Genomic DNA, 19,484 nt, shown 5'->3' with positions numbered 1-19,484 from the left:
CACTTGCCCATTAGCTTGTGGGTGATAGGGAGTGGAGGTGATATGCTTGATCTTATGCTGGCTTAACAAGTCTTCAATCATGTTGGAGGTAAACTGGCTGCCTTGATCAATGACTAGTTCTCTCGGGTACCCAAATTTGTAAAATACATTCTCCCTTAAGAAATCAGCCACCTTCTCCTCTGTTGCTACCTTAATTGCCTTGGTTTCAACCCACTTAGTTAGATAGTCAGTGCACACAATGATATACTGCTTTTGCTTGGAAGGAGGGTCAATAGGTACAATGAAGTCCATGCCCACTTGTCAAATGGCTCAAAAGTCACTTGAGGTTGCAGAGGCATTTCATTTATTCGAGTAGGATTTCCCATCCTTTGGCACTGATCACACTGACTAGTATATCTTTTCACATCCTGATGAATAGTGGGTCAATAATACCCAACTTGTAACACTTTAAATGTTGTCCTCTTTGTTGTTAAGTGACCTCCACAAGGCCCATCATGATAGGTCAGAAGGATGTCAAAGACTTCCTCCTCCCTAACACACCTTCTCAGAATTTGATCTGGGCCTAGTTTGAAGAGGTTGCCCCAAATCCAAGTGAAAGGGGCACTCTTCCTCACAATCTTGCTTTTCTCTTTGGAGGACAAATTCGATGGGAACTGTGCAGATACCAAACAGTTTGCTATGTTAGCAAACCATGGAGAGAGAACCAAAATGTTGAATAAGTGCTCACCTGGTAACTGATCATCAACCATTCCCTCCTCATCTGCAGGCAAAGTTAATCTGGATAAAAAATCTGCAACAACATTTTACTTTCCAGGCTTATCAACAATACTTAGATCAAACTGCTATAGTAAAAGTAACCATCTAATTATCCGAGCATTCACATCAGGTTTATTCATTAAATATTTGATTGTAGCATGGTCAGTATGTACAAATGTTTGATAGCTTGTAATATAATGCCTAAATTTGTTCAATGAATGCACAACAACCAGGAGCTCCTTTTCGGTCACTATGTAGTTCAGTTCGGCCTTTGACATATTCTTACTGATAAAGTAAATGGCATAAGGCAATTTTTCATCTATCTAGCCTAGGGCTACTCCTATGGCTTTGTGTGAGGCATCAACATGAATATGAAAAGGAAGGGCCCAATTTGGGCCTCGGAGAATCAGTGCAGTGGTTAACTTGTCCTTCAGGGTGTCTAGGGCCTCTTGACAACTTTTTGACCATACAAACTCAGAGTCTTTGGCCAACAACCCAAATAAAGGAGAAGCCAACTTGTTGAAGTCTTTTATAAACCTTCGGTAGTATCCATCTAACCCTAGGAAACTTCTGACATCTCTCTGCTTTTGTGGAGGTGGGACCCTTTGGATGATAGCTATTTTGTTTGGGTCCACCTGCAATCCTTGCTGAGATATTGAATGACCTAGCATGATCCCTACAGTCATCAAGAATTGACATTTTTTGGGACTGAGAGGCAGGTTCATTTTAATGCATTTGTGTAGCACCTTACCTAAGTTGGACAAAGCCTCCTGGAAATCACCTCCATTTGGTGTAAAATGACCTATATAAATTTCTACCATATCATGAACTAACTCGGCAAAGATACTCAGGACTGCTCTCTTAAAAGTGGTAGGAGCATTGCATAGGCCAAAAGGAAGGACACTATAGGCGAAAGTACCCCAAGGAGAAGTGAAGGTGGTTTTATCTTGGTCTTCCGGGCTGATCTGGATTTGATTGTACCTGCTGAATCCATCTAAGAAAGAGAAAAAGTTTTCCCTACCAAACCATCTAGCACTTGGTCGATGAAAGGTAGAGGGAAATGGTCCTTCTTTGTGGCTTTGTTTAACTCCCTGTAATCGACACAAATCCTCCACTTACCATTTTTCTTTGGAACCAACACCAAAGGAGAGACCCACTCACTATCTGAGATAGGGTAAATGAATCCTGCATCTAGCAGCTTTTACACTTCTTCTTTGACTATATCTTTAAGAGTCGGATTCATCTTCCTTTGGGGTTGCCGGACTGGCTTGCAACCTTCTTTGATATAAATGTGGTGAGTACATGTCGAGGGGTGCACTCCCTTCATTTCTTTGTAACTCCAAGCAAAGGCATCCATATGTTCCTTTAGCATGTTGCACAACTTTTCTTCTTGGAGAACAAAAAGAGATGAATTGATTTTCAAAGCTCTCTCAGGACCGAATTCTATGGTTTTAATGTGGAGAGGGTTGGAATTAGCTGAGCATAGATCAAGTTGATGGTTGTTCTGGGTTTCCTTTACTACTTCTTCTAAGGACAATGTACTAGGAGTTGGACTTTGGAGTATGTGTTAAATAAGATCATCTTCATCTTGTTGTCCCCTTCCCATGGTCGTTTCTAAGGTATATAGTTGGGCAGAATAAAATTCATCTTCTTCCTCCTCTTCCAACCACAAAGTTAAGTCATGTTCTAGAGATGTCTGAACAGGAGGGTATATGACTAACTGCTTCGAAACATGCCCATTCTTCATGGTCATATTTCCAGCTCTGCAGCTAATGTAAGCATTGGTAGTGGCTAACCAAGGCCTCCCAAGGATGAGAGGGTAACCAGTAAGCTTAGCCTTAGGCTGGAGAACTAGGAAATCTGTAGGGTATTCCCAAGAGTCAATGGAGACCATCACATCCTCCACAATCCCCTCAGGGGTCATTGTGGAGCGATCTAAAAGTTGCATAACTGTTGTGGTCTTTCTCAATGAACCTTGGAGGTTGAGCTTGAGCATGGTGTCCTTGGTCATCACATTAATCGTAGCCCCAAGATCAATTGGAGTGTGTGGGACAACGGTGCCATTGATTTTCACATCTATTATAGGGCTTCCAAGGTCCAAATACTTTGGATAGATTACCTGCCCCAGCATTAAGTCAGATAGTTGTCTAATGACATTAATGGTAGGGTCATCCCTTCTTCGCCTCCCTGGATGCTTGAATCACTTCTCTTTAATCAACTTGTTGTAAATAGGTATATCTTTAATAGCTTGGAGAAGTGGAATTTTGACACATAGGTTTTTCAATTCTCCCAGAAGTTCAATCTCTTTTGGGGTAGGCTGAAGTGGTTGGGTTAATCTCTTAGGAAAGGGTGGTGGATTTACTTTAAGCATGCTTTCCTTTCTTTCTTCCTCAACCTCCCTAGGTGGAGGTAGAGGTTGGTTGTCCATAAGTACTCTCCCAGATCTCAGGCTGATTTCCTGAATTTCCATAACATAAGCTGGATAGGATGTCTCTCCACTATATATTCACTGTGCCTATTTGTTGTTCAGGTTCGGATTCGGCTGGGTAGGCATCTAGGGTTGTTTAGGTGGAGCAGAGTGTAAAAGTTGTGGTTGAGCAAGTGGTGAAGGCAATAAAGCTGGAACATTGTTGTACGGAGGCCTCCACCCATGGGGCGGTGCATTCCACTGAGGTTGTGGCGAAGCATATGGTTGAAATGACTGGATAGGAATGAAACTGAGGTGCAAAGGACCAAGGAGGAGGTGTAGACTAGGAAGGATGAGCAGCCCCCCCCCCCAAGAAGGTATGGATGTGGTCTAGTTGGGGTTGTAATATGCATGGGATGACCCTTGCATGCCTTGCTCGTATGGCCTATGCCAATGAGGTCTCCTTTAGTTTATGTAGCAGAGCTACTCAGTGACCCCTTCAGCCTCTTGATATACAACTTTTAGTCCAGGTAGAGAAGGACGCTTCTCTGTGGAGTGGTTTTCTTCACAGACTGAGCAAACTTCAATAGAATCTAATGGGCATTCGTTGCTAGGGTGTCTCTTAGTGCATCTAGGATAGAAAATGGCCAAGGCTCTCTCAGATTCCTCCTACTTTCTCTTAATTTGCATAGTGTCCATCTGTAGGGCAAGGGTTTGCATCATCTCACTCTTGAAATCCTCCAGCATATTTCCAATTTCACCCTTGATGGATGAATTGGAAGAGGATGGACTGACCATAGGTTGACTACCTCTACCCTTTTTCCTTGCTTCCCTAGAATGGTTTCTAAAGATAGTCTTGATATCCTCATAAGGTAACTGGTAGATATCCCCTCCTGCTAACAAGTGTAGGTTATCCTGAAGATCTTCCCTTACTCCTCTAAGCAGGACCAACTTCAGTGACTCAGGGTCAAGTGTGCACTTGGCCCTTTTGTAGCTAAGCTAGAATATTTCTTCATAATCCTCTAGGAATTCATCGTTGCCTAAGGTCATCCTAAAAATTTCCTCCTTAGTGTCTTTAGACCTACAGTAGTCTCGATACTTTTTGTTGAAGGGTTTATGCATCTGAGCCCAAGTTGTGATGCTATCTCCAGGTAAACCCATGAACTAGCGCAAAGCTGCATCCTTGAGAGTGGATGGAAATAGTTTCAACTTCTTCTCATCATTTGTATAGTCATGGGTTCAGCATATGACATCAAACACAAATAAGAAAGAGTCTAGCTGTTCTGTGGTCAGGCCATGGAAATGAGGAAGGGCAAAGGGGCTTATATTTTTCATCTTAGTATTCCCATTTGTTTCCTTGATGGGGGAGGCACCCTCAACTCTTTCTCTTTTTCCTCTGTCATTTCTGTTTTCAGCCATTGGATCAGTAGGAATGGGTTCTTCTTCTTCTTCTTCTTCCCCTTTAGGTTCTTCAAATATGTTTGGTTGCTTACCTAAGGTTTCCTCCAATTCACAGCCACCGAAGAAGAGGGAATGTTGGTTGTTTGAAGCAGTGGGGGTATTTGGAAAATTTTCCCTAAGTTATCCCTATTCCTACGAGGCATGTAAAAAATGTTTTTGTTTTGTTTTTTGTTTTTTCAAACTTTGAAAGTAATTGTAGAATTGAAATTGCAGACTGAATAAAAAATTAACTACTTGATTGAAATCTTACTTGCAGAATGGAAATGAAAGCAAAGAATGCAACATGGAATTCGAAGCAATCTAAATTACTTTTGCAGAAATGAAACTAATAGTAGAATATCAAAAACAAGAAATTGAAGAAAGAAAGCAGTAATCACATATTACTCAGGCACCTCCACGGCAGCGGCGCCAAAAAGTGATGAGCACCAGTATTGCAGCAAGAATGTTGCAACTCATGGAGCTACTAGATTTACTTTATCAACCCGGGGTTCGTACAAAATTGGAGGTGACAGTGTTGTATACACAAGTAAAAGTGATGGTTCTGCCTTTTGTCACTTTTCAGCTTGCGAGAGACCACTAGGGTGTTTGAGCCAGACTTCTATGGATTTAGAAGAAACTTGATTACTGATGAGAGAAAGTGAAATCTACTCTAGGAGAAAGCTTGTCTACTGCAATAAGGAAAATGACTGAAATCCTATGCTAAAAACACACCATTCCCTAATTAACTTCTCAGAAACTATGCTTTACAAGAATGCCAAGCTAACATGTATGAAATGCTACTATCTAAAGCATGGAAGTTCAAAACATCAAACATCACTACTGTGCATGGAAAGGACTGAAATAAATCTGTTTTTTTTTCTTTTTATTATTTTTATGGAAAATAAATGGTAAACCCTAATCTATTTTGGTGATGTGGCAAGTGGCTTAGGGATCCTAGTGGATGGTTGGGAGGTTTGGGAGACCCTCAAGTACCCTTGTGTGACTATAGGTTCATGCTGACCTTAGAGTCATACTGCCAACTGGCTACTACGGCTTATGAGTGTCACGTACCTCCTGGCAATCCGTGTGTGTAGGCATGGTGTAGCTCTAAGTGTAGTAGTACCTCAGTGTCCGTATCGGTAAGTTAGGTGGAAACCATTATGGAAGTAAGTCACCGCCTACAACTACATACGCCCCATTATTTTGATTGATCGATACTTGCCCCATGAGGAAGGAGCCCTACTGCTCGATATCACACCGATTAAGAACGAGCACCGGTAACAGATAAGGCACCGGTAACTGAGACAGAAAAGCGAGGTATTCCTAGAGGTTTTCCCTCAATTCGGCTTCAAAACAGGCCACTATAGGAAAACCTACAGGATGCCCTAAAAACCTACAGGATTCCCTGTATTTCTACAGGATACAACCGAGAGCAAAACGATGGGTGCTAGAGGTGATGGAAGGCTTAGGGAAGGTGGTTGATAGGTGGAATGGAGTGGGAAAATGCCTAGGGTTACTTAGAACTCAAAACCAAGGTTAGGAGATGGTTGGATTTTCTCAACATGCTTGGAGGAGTTTCTATGTAAAATGATGAAATTGGTGAAGGTCTTGGTGAAAGCAAGGAATTATTATGAATGGATGAAGTTGGAAGAGCAATTTATTGCTATGGGATCTCTCTCTACTTCTGAAACACCTACTCTTCATCAAACATTGATATTTTCCAAAAAATCATGTAAACAAGAAGAATTCGAATAAGCTAGAAAAACAGAGTTTAATGGGCTAGCCATCTACTTCATGCATGAGGAAAATTGCAGAATAAAATGGAATCATTGATGAGATTTGTTGTAAGATTGAAGATGGAAGAGATGGTAATCAAATAATAGACTTGCAAACTTATCAAATGTTGGACCAAGTACAGTAAACTCTAAATTCTATGAGAAAATAGAAATCTGTCTTTTTGGGGCTGCATAGGGGTCCTTTCCTCGAGTCATGGTCCCTGAAGGAAGAGGTGAGGCCAAGACACCTACTAACAACTTTGTGATTTTTTCCCTTCTAACCTGCTGCTGAGGTAAAGCACAAATGGAAGCAAACTAATAAACAAACTAATCAAATCTACACTGCCTACAATGAAATACTTCTAAGGACAATTTAATCATGAATCTATGAAACTAATCTAAGCATACATATACAAGAAGAGGAGCCTTTGCTGCTAGGGTTGGGCCCTAACCCAAGAGCTTTAGCCCTCTGAGTTAACTTAGTACTGGATCATGGAAAAGCTCATTCTCATTATCAAAACAGAAAATTACATAGCAATGTCTTCCACAAGTCTGGAGCTAAAAAATAACTAGTGTTTTTACAACAAAAATTTGAATCCTAATGAGGCTCTAGGCCTCTTTATTTATACAACTGAAGTCCCCAATGACTTCCTTAAATCTAGGGAGGCTCAGCTCCCAAACTCGAGATGAACTAACTCTTTTACTATCACTTGCTCGGCTACCTTTTGATCTTCATGAATTGGCTGCTTATACTCCGAGCTGGTGTGATTGATGGATGAATATTCGAATGAGGGAGGACTAAATGAGGAGGATTTACCTCCTACAATCTCTCTCCCTTGTCCCATTTGAGTTTTAAACCTTAATATTGCCAAAATTCCTCTATTTTATCTTTCAAACCTGCAGTTGATGCAGGAGCATCTAGGCGTAGCTAGCAATGTGATGGTGTGGTCACATGTTGTGGCTAACGAGAGTTTGGAGGAAGAATTGTTTATTTAATTTCAAATTATGTAAGTAGTTATATTGTTGCAAATACTAAGGAAATTATAGAATAAGTGGCAAGTGATCCTCCCTGCGTGGAGATCAAGCCAAGTAGTTATATTGATTAGTTAGGGTAGGATATGATTTCTAAATATATAGTGAATTCCTTCATATGTGAAAGGAGACTGTTAGATAGAGAATATATGTATTTTCCTGTCTTTTCTGAAGAGACCGAGAGAGGGGGGATTCAAGAGGATTCAAGATGGAACTGTAAGCCTACAGACAGATTAGGAAAGCAGAGGCTCCAATTAGAAGAAACAAGCTAGAGAGGGTCGGAGAGCCTCAAATATGTAATTATGTGTATATAGTATATATAGAGAGTTAATTCTGAGTGTGGATGGTGTGATTCAATATGAAATGATGAATTCTATTTGCATTAGTGATTCTGTTTAATATATGTATCTGGGCGGAATTCGGCGAACACAGAGAGGAGAGAGAGAGATAGAGGAATTGTGTATTCATGCATTTTCCAGTCATGCTATGTATATATGCCCTAATCTTTAAATTCTGTTTATAAGTGTGTTTATAGACCATCGATCACTTAAGGATCGATGGCGATCCATTGAAAATCGAAACATTGATATATGTAGAGTTGTGCGTGCTTAAACAAAGTATGGTAGGAACCCTAGATGAAGCGTAAATCCATCAAAACAAGCGAAATCAAGTTAAGGAGGAAACAGATGGAGAGTGCACAGGAGCTGTTAGATCTCATAGATCAACGGTTTAGATTAAATCACATTTATCGCATCGGAACTTTGTTTCATATGGGCAGACCTCAGGGTTCAAAGAATGTCGATATGCGATCGCCGATATATCGCATCGGCGAAAACCTGCAGTTGTGATTGGAACCGAGCGAGGAGACTTGGTGATTTCGATTAAGCGATGAAGCATCAACCCTCATATCGGAAAGAGGATCAACGGTTAGGATTTGGTCGTTGATCATTAATCGCAGAGGTCAAGTGCGAAGGACAGTAGAACAACGATACTCCGATAAGCGATATTGTCGATATGTGATAAGGTGCGATTAGAGATCGAGGAAAGCAGAGATAGAAGAGCGTAGTGGAAAGGCTTGGAGAGCCGGACCTGACGGAGTTATAGATGTGGTTGTATAATTTTTGAGATCTCACGTTATGGTTCGAAGCGGCTTTTTTCCTGTGTTTTCTATGTATTGCGATAAAGTTATGAGTCCCGGGGTTATGAAGCAAAAGCACCAACTACGCTTCTGATAGCATGGTGAACCATTGCGATAAGGTATGCATCGAAAAACATGCATTAGTGATGAATATATAAAAAGGCATGGTTTACATATGTTTTGTGTAAATTCTATTATTGCAGCATTATAAAGGGATTAACGATTCCGATATGTATTCGGGGACCATAACCATAGGCCCACGACTGATAATTGGGGAAAGCAGGGAAAATTGCCTTTCAGTGGTTTTTCTCTGCATCAAGTGGTATTAGAGCAAGGATGCCTTGCTTGTGAATATTGTGACTAAAAAGGTACGAAAGTTCATAGCATGTTGAATAAATGCAGAGTTTGGCACTGGACTACAGCAGTGAGACTATAGGAAGAACTCTTAGAAGTTCTTAGAGATTGTAGCAAAATCTCATTCCAACTGAGGCTTGGAATAGACAAGGACAGAGGAGTCCTTAAGAGAAGTGAGTGAGAAACCATAGAGAGAACAAGATTTCTCAGTGAAAGTTCTAAGGAAAGAGAACTTGGAGACCAGGCAAAGGAGAAGCTTGGTGAGAAGATCAACTTAGAAGGAAGTTGATTGGTTTTAAGTGTAGGAACTCACAAATAATAGAAGATGGCTATGGAAAGTCATATGGAAGGTACAAAATAAGGCTACAAGATGAAGGAGAAGGGTGCTCAAACAATCCGTGGGAATCGGATGAGTCAAGCAGAGCTTGACAAGGAAATGGTTGAGATAAGAGAAGAACTCAATGCATTAGAAATGCTGCTAGAGGAGAATCGAAGACAAGGTTGGGTCTTGAAGAGGAAGCTAGTGAAGTGGCCTAAGTTGCAGAGAAGGTTGCAACAAAGACAGGTAAAGGGGTTGATGGAAAACCTCAAAGAAGTAAAAACAAAAATGGAAGATTCCATTTGTAGACCAGAACAGGGGGAAATTCTGGGTGAAGAGGATAATGAGAGATCATCTGAAGATCTCATGAACTATTGGAATAGTTCAGAACAATTAGAAGATATGATGACAAGGGAAGTAGATGAGGCAATGAAGCCTTGTGATTTTAATTCTCATAGTTTGTGTATGTTTGCAGGATATGCAGAGGATGATGGACAGTCTGGTGAAACTGTCACAAACAGGAATGAAGCTCTTGAGGTGAAGTATGATGGAGAATGCCTTTTAGAGGAAGAAGGTGCTGATTTATTGCAGTAGAAAGAATTCATAAATGAATTTCTGTTTGGTGTAAGATAGTCAGATGAAGTTGATATGGACGAGAAGTCTAATGAAATTGCCATAGTGGTATTCCAAGAAGGTAAACAAATGAATTTGTCTGATGGAAGTGATGAAAGAACTTTGCAATATGATAGTGTAGAAAACAAGATAACACAGAAGGATTGCCAGAAAAAGAATGAAACTCAGAGTGGAAGTTGTGATGAAATGCTGGAAAGATTTCACATGGAATTAGAATTCTTGGAAATATTGCTCAAGGAACCTGAAGGAGAAATGAAGCTTTTAGAATTTTATAAATAAGAGATTTTGGTTACCATGCATGATAAGGATGAAATGTCTCAAACATTTATAGAGTTAAGTAAATGTTTAGACTCTTCGGTTAATGATGTGACCGTAGATATGGAAGACGACATTAATAAATATGATGCTAAAATCATAGAAATTGAGCAGAGATTATTTGAAGGTGAGATGAAATATCAAGAACATCAAGAAAGTTATATCCTTAGAGACATGAAGAAAATAGAAGTATTAATCCACCAGGATAAAGATGGAAGAAACCAACAATTTAAAAGATATGATCAGCAACATGAGAGTGAATTTGAGAAAGGCATTAGATTGCAGGAGTATAGCAACTGGCAATAAAATGGAGAACAAGAGATTAATCTGGTAGTAATGAGAGCAGAAGTAAATATAATAATAGAGGGTCTACAAAGAAAGACAAGTGAAGACTGAAGATACAGATGGAGAATGAAGAAATGCGTCAAGTGGAAGCTATTGCAACAGAGGCGGAATGACAAGCTGATAAGAGAGTTCGGGGAACTTGAAAAAATTCATATTGATTTGTTAGTGAAGGAGAGACTTAAAGAAATGAAGTCACAACAAGAAGGATCTGCTAAAATCCAGAAGATATATGATGGAAGATTGGTGCTTGAAGCATCAAAAGAGGATGAAAGGTATTGTATTTTTAAAACTGATGATTTTTGTGTGTTTAAGGTCATGTAAACTTTAGGGAAAACAAGCAGTTATTGGAAACTAACATATCAACAGGTGGAAAGATGACTACCCACAGTCATATGAAGGATAAAGAGAAAAGTTACAGTCAAGTGAAGGAAGACGTCCAATCAGATGACATACAAAGGATAAGTTAGAAGGTGGATGGCAAAGGAATTATTGAGATCAAAGAAGTGTTTGGAAAGGAAGAGATCCATTCATATGAATATGGAACAAAGAGTTTTCTCAGGAAAATTGATGAAGCTAATACAAAGAAAATGGAGAATCTTATGGTGTGTTCAGGAAGTGGGAGTCAACCGGAAGGATTGATGATGAAATTATTTGAGGAGACCTTGGTGTCTCATAGTTTCGAAACTAATATTTTGTGTGTAAATGCAGGATACACTGAAGTAAGGAAACTGTTTAATGTTGTACTAAGGGAGAGGAAAAGCAAAGATATGATCTTTTAGAAGTTAGAAGAAGGAAATTCACATAATCTTGTGATGCAGAGGAAAGAGAAGCTGTTAAACATAGATGTAGCGAATTATGTAGATATTGGAAAATTATTGAGGACTGAAGCCAAAGGAAAGCAAATAATGAAGGTTGATACAGAAGACTCGGTAGATGTTAAACAACTATTGAAGATTATTGACCTTGAAGAAAGCCAGAGTAGAGAAGGACTAAACACAGATGTTGTAGACAATGAAGTTAGTAAAGATCATGCAGAGCTCTTGGGAGAAATTCCAAATGAGATGGCATATTTGTGGCATGAGTCAAGTCTTTTGGAGAAGAGGCAAGAAAACCAAAGAATAAGTGATCAGACTATACAACCAGAACTGAATGAGAATGAAGAAGTTGTCATGGATGAAAAATATGGAAAAGAAGTTGTCAGAAATGTTGGCATAATGAGGAAACACGGTAAAGCATTTGTGTTTAATGATTTGATTGATTCTGGTGAAGATTTATGTGTAGAAACAAGGCAATGTGAAGTCAATTTGAAACAAGGAGTTGGTTATAAAGATCAGATCGAAGTAAGGAAGGATGAGATTGGAATGTCTCAGAAAGATGGAATGATATTGAAATTACAGTATGGAATTGTTGAACTGGATATGAGTTCAAGGGATGATAGTAACAAGAATACTATTGTGCAACGGGGAGTTATTGATGAAGAAGAGGTTGAAAATGATATTTCAGAAGCAGACAAATATGATGCCATAATCATTAAGGGTGCAAAAATTAAGTTACTAGAAGAAGAGGTATTCCAAGTACCTAAGTAAGCAGGAATAATTCTTAGTTTTCAAGAAATTTATGGAATTACAGGTATACTGGGAATTGAAGTAAGAAGTGATGAAGCCATGAGTTAGAAACCAGAAGAAGGAACTGGAATTGTTGCAGGGGATCAATGGAGAAGGAATTTTTACATTTTAGAAATGTATTGGAATATGGATTATGATGTTCTTATGCAAGAACACATCCAGTTGCAGGGGAATAGTATTCATCATCTGAGAAGTGAAGTGGAAAAAGAAATTGATGAGTTGTGGGAACTCATACAACAACATTCCAATAAAATATATAAAGGACAAAAGAAGAAAGGAAGATGGGCTGGAAAGAATGGTACAGGTGAAGGTAATGGTAAATTGCAAATTAAAGTGTGGAAGCCTGGCATAAATTGTGATGATGAGCAAAAAGCAGTAATATATATGAAAAAGGCAGCAGCAGACATCGAGAGCATAGCTAATGGGGAAATGCGCATAAAATATGGAGACCTGGAGAACAAAAACCAACAACAACAGTAACTAAGGATAGACTACCGAACAAAGTATGGAATCTAGGAGGACACATATTAGAAGCACATGATCAGGAGATCATGATTATTTTTAACCTTGGGAGTATGATGTAGGAGCATCTAGGCCTAGCCAACAATGTGATGGTGTGGTCACATGTTGTGGCTAATGAGAGTTTGGAGGAAGAATTGGTTATTTAATTTTATTTAATTTCAAATTATGTAAGTAATTATATTGTTGCAAATACTAAGGAAATTAGAGAATAAGTGGCAAGTGATCCTCCCTACATGGATATCAAGCCAAGTAGTTATATTAATTAGTTAGGGTAGGATATGATTTCTAAATATATAGTGAATTCCTTCATATGTGGAAAGAGACTGTTAGATAGAGAATATATGTATTTTCTTGTCTTTTCTGAAGAGACAGAGAGAGAGAGGGGATTCGAGAGGATTCAAGATGGAACTGTAAGCCTACAAGCAGATTAGGAAAGAAGAGGCTCCAAATAGAAGAAACAGGCCAGAGAGGGTCAGAGAGCCTCAAATATGTAAGTATGTGTATATAGTATATACAGAGACTTAATTCTGAGTGTGGATGGTGTGATTCAATATGAAATGATGAATTCTATTTGCATTAGTGATTCTATTTAATATATGTATCTTGGTGGAATTCGGCGAACATAGAGAGTAGAGAGGGATAGAGGAACTATGTATTTATGCATTTTCGAGTCGTGTTGTGTATATATGCCCTAATCATTTAAATTCCATTTATAAGTGCGTTTATCGGCCATCGATCACTTAAGGATCGATGGTGATCCATTGATAATCAAAACATTGATATATGTAGAGTTATGCGTGCTTAAACAAAGTATGGCAGGAACCCTGGATGAAGCGTAAATCCATCAAAACAAGCGAAATCAAGTTAAGGATGAAACAGACGGAGAGTGCATAGGAGCCATTAGATCTCATAGATCAATGGTCCAGATTAAATCGCATTATCGCATCAGAACTTTGTTTCATATGGGTGAACCTCAGGGTTCAAAGAATGCCGATATGCGATTGTCGATATATCGCATTGGCGAAAATCTGCGGTTGTGATCGGAACCGGGCGAGGAGACTTGGTGATTTTGATTAAGCAACGAAGCGTCAATTGTCGGATCGGAAAGAGGATCGACGGTCAGGATCTGGTTGTTGATAGCTAATCGCAGAGGTCAAGTGCGAAGGACAGTAGAACAATGATACTCCAATAAGTGATATCACCGATATGCGATAAGGCGGGATCGGAGATCGGGGAAAGCAGAGATCGAAGAGCGTAGTAGAAAGGCTTGGAGAGTTGGACCCGATGGTGTTATAGATGCGGTTGTATAATTTTTGAGATCCGGTCTTATGATTCGAAGCAGCTTTTTTCTCGTGTTTGCTATGTATTGCGATAAAGTTATGGGTCCCGTGATTATGAAGTAAAAGCACCAACTATGCTTCCGGTAGCATGGTGAACCATTGTGATAGCGATATGTGATAAGGTATGCCTCGGAAAATGTGCATAAGCGAAGAATATATAAAAAGGCATTGTTTACATATGTTTTGTGTAAATTCTATTATTGCAGCGTTATAAAGGGATTAACGATTCCAATATGTATTCGGGGACCATAACCATAGGCCCACGACTGATAATTGGGGAAAGCAGGGAAAATTGGCTTTAGGTGGTTTTTCTCTGCATTAGCATTCAATGCATAGTAGTCCACTAGGCATAATATCTCACATTAACTCATCTCATTAAACAAAATATAATCAAAATATGTAATAAATTGTGAGAAGAGTTGATTTGACTAAGCTAGGACGTGACTTAAGGTCCATATAGTTACACAATGATGAGGCTCATAAGTTATTAGGGCAGGTTTCTATTCTATATACAAAGACATCGCACCAGATCTTTGTCACCGTATTCAATATTGACTCGCGTGTGACTCTTGCTTTCTCTTTGGGCTTGTTTCTGAATGACACAAGGATCTCACTCTTGATTTTTGAATAACACAAGTATCTCGTATGTCGGTAATCACATATTATTATAATGGCACACGGATCAAACTTGACAATAATGACATGAGGATCTCACTCTTGAACCACTCTCTAAACTTCTTTATGCTCTCGCTCTGTTATTCACATTATGGCACAACCCTTGACCCTCACAACACTATATGACACTCATCACATCATTGTTTGGCTCATCGCATCATTGTTTGGCTCATTCATCACTATTTGGCACCCATATGGTATGGTACTCGCATAACATCTCAACATCGCATCATTATACAAAAATATATGGTCTCGCTTGCTATGATTCTTGGTGATAGTTTCTTGCATATGTATAGGACTCCTATTACATGTCTGCACATAAGGAAAGACCCAGATCAAAAGGTCATTAAGTTTATCATTTCATTCGATCACCTTGATTTCAGTACAATGACATAAGAATCCACGCATTATGCTGTAATAGGAGTATACTGACCTATGGAGATAATTTGTGCCTTCTACAGTGACGTGGTCAATATATATATACTCAATTCTCTGTTAAATCTGACCAATGATGATCTACAATAGAAATTGATGAATATGGGTCTGTATTGATAGACATCAATGAATATTTGGTTAAGTTGGGAAGAAAGGGGTACTACAGGAAGTAAAGGAACACATCAAGAGTAAATCTAGCCATTAGTAATAAAAGCAGCATATTATCCCTGTCCTGAAGTTATATAGAAAAAGAACAACAACCTTGTTCCAAGATATCTTAAAAGGAACACTTAGAAAAGCAAGTCCCATCGAAAGAACAATGATGTCCCTGTTTCGTAGGAAGTCTTGAAGATGACAAGGAATCAATATAGATTGAAGTACATTTGTAAAGATATGATGACATCCAAATTTGCAGGTATATATGGCATAATTTTATTAAGGGTTCATCATATAATCGATTGAATAGGGTTTGTGAAACCCTTGTCATACAAAAACACTAATCCCGTTTCCTCATAGTAACTCAAACTTCAGTCCTTCTAAGGTTTGTAAGTAATCTAGTACTTATGGGCATGGATAAGGTTGGAACCACTGGTCTAGGGTTGGCACCTAAAACCCTATAAGCACACCCTTTAAGTCTCATGATTACCATAGATTATCATATAGATATCATGCCCTTGTTATTATATACTCGTCTTGGGGATAATTTTCAGCCAATATTGCAGGTGCAGGAATAAAGGAAGGTAGATGGGATGATTCTCCGTTTTGAGAAGCATAATAGAAGGAGGAAACTGTACGAACCCTTGAATCCTCAGGCACTATGATAGGTTACTGATATATATATCGAATTGTAAATGCCTGGTACATAGTAAGGAAAAGTAGAAGGTGGAAGACCTCTACCATGGTTAAAAGATTATTGTCAGATAGAAAGAACTTGATAAAGTCTAAAAATAAAAAGGACCATTGACATTGGAAATCTTGGAGATATGTCTATGAATATGCAAGATGTTGATATTACAAGAAGCAAATGTCATGATGGAAGGTCATCAAAAGAGGTAATTTTGATTTGATGTTCATTTTTATTTTTATTTTTGAACAATATCTGGCTGGACTAATAAAGGGTTACTGAAAGAGAGTTGTAGATGTCACCTATAGCTAATACTCATGTGGTGGGATGGACGATCCTCAAGGAAACATGATGTGGAAAAGGTAGTTGTATGAAGAAAAACCAGATATGGACTAGTAGATCACTTTCCAATGAAATAAAGGATGATATGATTGATGTGATTCGTGAATGAAAGTGTTGGATGGTCGATGCTCTACGAAGATAAAGGTTCCATAATAATGAAGAAGAAATTGTTGACATCGAAAGGAGGAACCTTACAAGCAACGATGGGTTCCATGATCTCCACCAAATAATAAATAGCTGCTGCTGGAAGCAAGTCCCTGGTTAAGAGGGAGCTTGAAAACAAGTCCCTAGTTAAGAGGGATCTTGGAAGCAAGTCCTTGGTTAAGAGGGAGTTTGGGCAAGCCCTAGAAAGAGAGGGAGCTTGGGTACATTCCTTTTATAAGAATGGGTGCATTCCTTTATAAGAATGGGTATATCCTCCTTGGTTGAGAGGGAGAGATAGACACATCATTATTGTCTTCAATTTTGGAAGAAAGAATGGAGAATTGGGTAAATATCTAGCATCTGATACTCTTTGCGGATGAGGTAGAGCATCCAAGATAAGAGTAGTTGTAGAGGACTGATATTCTTTGAGGACTGTTAATCCACGATAAGAATAGTACTGTAAGGAAATACCTTGTGAACACGAAAGTGGGGTATGTTGCTTAAGAGACAATAATGATCGTGTTTATCAGTCATTGGTCTTGCCAGCATTGTGCTATAATCTTGTGGAGAGATAGAGTTGTTAGTCAAGAACTTTCTATGTGACAATGCTGGTTGGTTTGATGCTAAACAAATGGGTTACCAATCCGACTCTTCTCATGAGAACTTTTCAATTGAAGTATTGTCCTTGTTCCGATTATGAATAAATCCCTAGTTAAGAGGGAGTGTTGAAATGTAACTAGTGTCGGTTTTCATAATTATGATGTCATGACTTGATGTAATCATTGTAATTGTCAAAAGAAAGAAAATAAAAATATTTATTTTTGTAAAAAGAAAAACTATTTATACACGGGTTTCTTGCCCATGGTTTTGGTCCTAGGTTGTGCACCCATTGTGTGCTCTAGAGATTCAAAGTCAAAGTCACAATATGAAACCCCTAAAAGGGCTCTTATATCAATGCAAAGAAAATTATTTCATGTCATGTATATGTCTAGAAAACAGTCCAAGAGATCAGGTCAGCTAGCCCTAAAGGTCGAACTAGAAGAGGCTTAAGGACACTCAAATGACTATATATTGGAGAGGAATTCATCCTCCAAAGACACACTTGGACTTTGACTTTCTCAAGAGAATATATGAGAAGTATGAATAGAAGGAAAAAAGGCAACAAAATTTGGAAGATTCTTTTGATCTTGAAAGTTTTGGTTTCTCTCTCTTGGATAACCAAATTCTCTGAAGAAGGATAGATCCGAAATTGTGAAGTGAAGAACATATTTTGTTTGGGCAACCGACTTGATCCCTTGGTGGATGATCTAGTGCCTTGGTCCTGGAAGTGTTAATTGAAAATTCTATAAGAAGAGGTTCTCTAGGAGAGGTGTTGGCCTTGGCTTACCGCCTACATCTAGTGTTATTTTGTTTGCATTCTGATATTCTAGTTAACATTTGTCTTGATGAAGAACAAAACTAATTAATAATGTTAATGCTCTAATAAAGCTCACAAAAAAAATCAAGAATTGCAGAAAAACCAATTTAATCATAACCCTAATTAATTGCCCTAGATTTCTCAACATAAGGTGGGGGAATTGTTTTAATAAAGGAACATTATTCACCTAAAAAAACATTATAACTGCATAATGGGTGAAAATGGGGACATATCCTAGGCTAATGCAAGGTCACTTTCGTTTTATAAAGTGAAAAAGCTCCTAAAGTGACTTGATAAAAAGATCACTTTCATTTTATAAAGCGAAAAAGTTCTTAAAGTGACTTAATAAAATTAAAAAAGGTAAAATGAAGGCAAAAGTGGCCATTCAATTATAAAAGGAGAAAAATGAAGAGTCTTATTTTATCATTTGCAATTTGAGAAAAGGAGTTTTAAGGAGTTTTTGGAGAGAATTTTAGGGTTGGAGAAACCCTAACCACCATTGGTAACTTCAGTGTTGAAACTATACACCTTAGTTGTACCATTGCATTAAAAAAAACAAATATTTACACAAAATAAAAAAATTAAAAGGTGTTATTAGTTGATTTTATCTTTCTATTTTGTGTTTTCTATATATCATCTTGAAAATGGGGATTTGAAACCAAATCTAAGGTCCATATTGCTATTGAAGAGGGGCTGCCATAACTCAGTGGGTGGAAGTTATTGAAGAATACCACTGGGAAAAAGGCTGAGTTTCTTCTCTTCTCTTTTAGCCAAACTTTGCTTATCATGAGGTCGAGTTCACCACTCAAGAGGGATGATTTCTTTCTCATACTCGACTGGATGAGTTTTGTACCAAGGGAAGCGTAATAACCAGTCACAAAGAGCTCAAATTTGGTATATGTCTGGTGGGTTGTATTGTTGGAAGGAAGGTCTGATATTTCTCTTCATTTGCTGAAGTTTGAGCCACGTGAGAGCCACATTTGTGTTAAGGGATGACTTACTAGTTGATGGGTTGAGCTCCTCTGTTGGTTGTAGCACATATTGTGGGCAATGTTAACCATCAGTGGCTGCGATCTTTGTCTCTGTGCGTGGGGAGTAGAGACACATTGAATACCTGAGCGTAGAAGCTATCATTTTTTAGAAAAGGGAGCCAATGACTTTGCTGAGTTTGCACAATAAGGAAGAATTGTTTATACTTCAGAAATTGAGCCCAGACTTGAAGGAGCTATCACTACTCCATCTTTGTCTTAGGACTGATATTTGTGTCTGGTTCATTTTCTCTTATTTACTCACTGTAGATTCCTATTTCAAGTTAAGAAAAAGATTGTTTATGTTTGGGTCTGTCATCATATTATCATGTATCTTGGGTCTGATATAAGTTGGTCTGAGTTATTTTTGAGGTTCTGTTTTGGTACTTGTTGAGCACTGTACATGTTGATTTGAAAGAAAACATTATAAATAAATTCACCTACTATAGTGTGCTACTAACTGTTTGACGAAAAATCTCATTGAAGAAATGCACTAAAGGATACTTGGGGACATTTCCAAGAGGGAATTTTACAACCGCGGACGTGGTTTGTGTCACGATTTTAGCTGGGATGTTGGGCACTAGATTGGGCATGATTT

The sequence above is a fragment of the Pinus tabuliformis genome, chromosome Q, assembly GCF_031772625.1.
Source record: "Pinus tabuliformis cultivar Carrire ecotype Pingquan chromosome Q, CPIR1, whole genome shotgun sequence".
NCBI lineage: Eukaryota > Viridiplantae > Streptophyta > Pinopsida > Pinales > Pinaceae > Pinus > Pinus tabuliformis.
Note: the sequence above shows the minus strand (reverse complement) of the source record.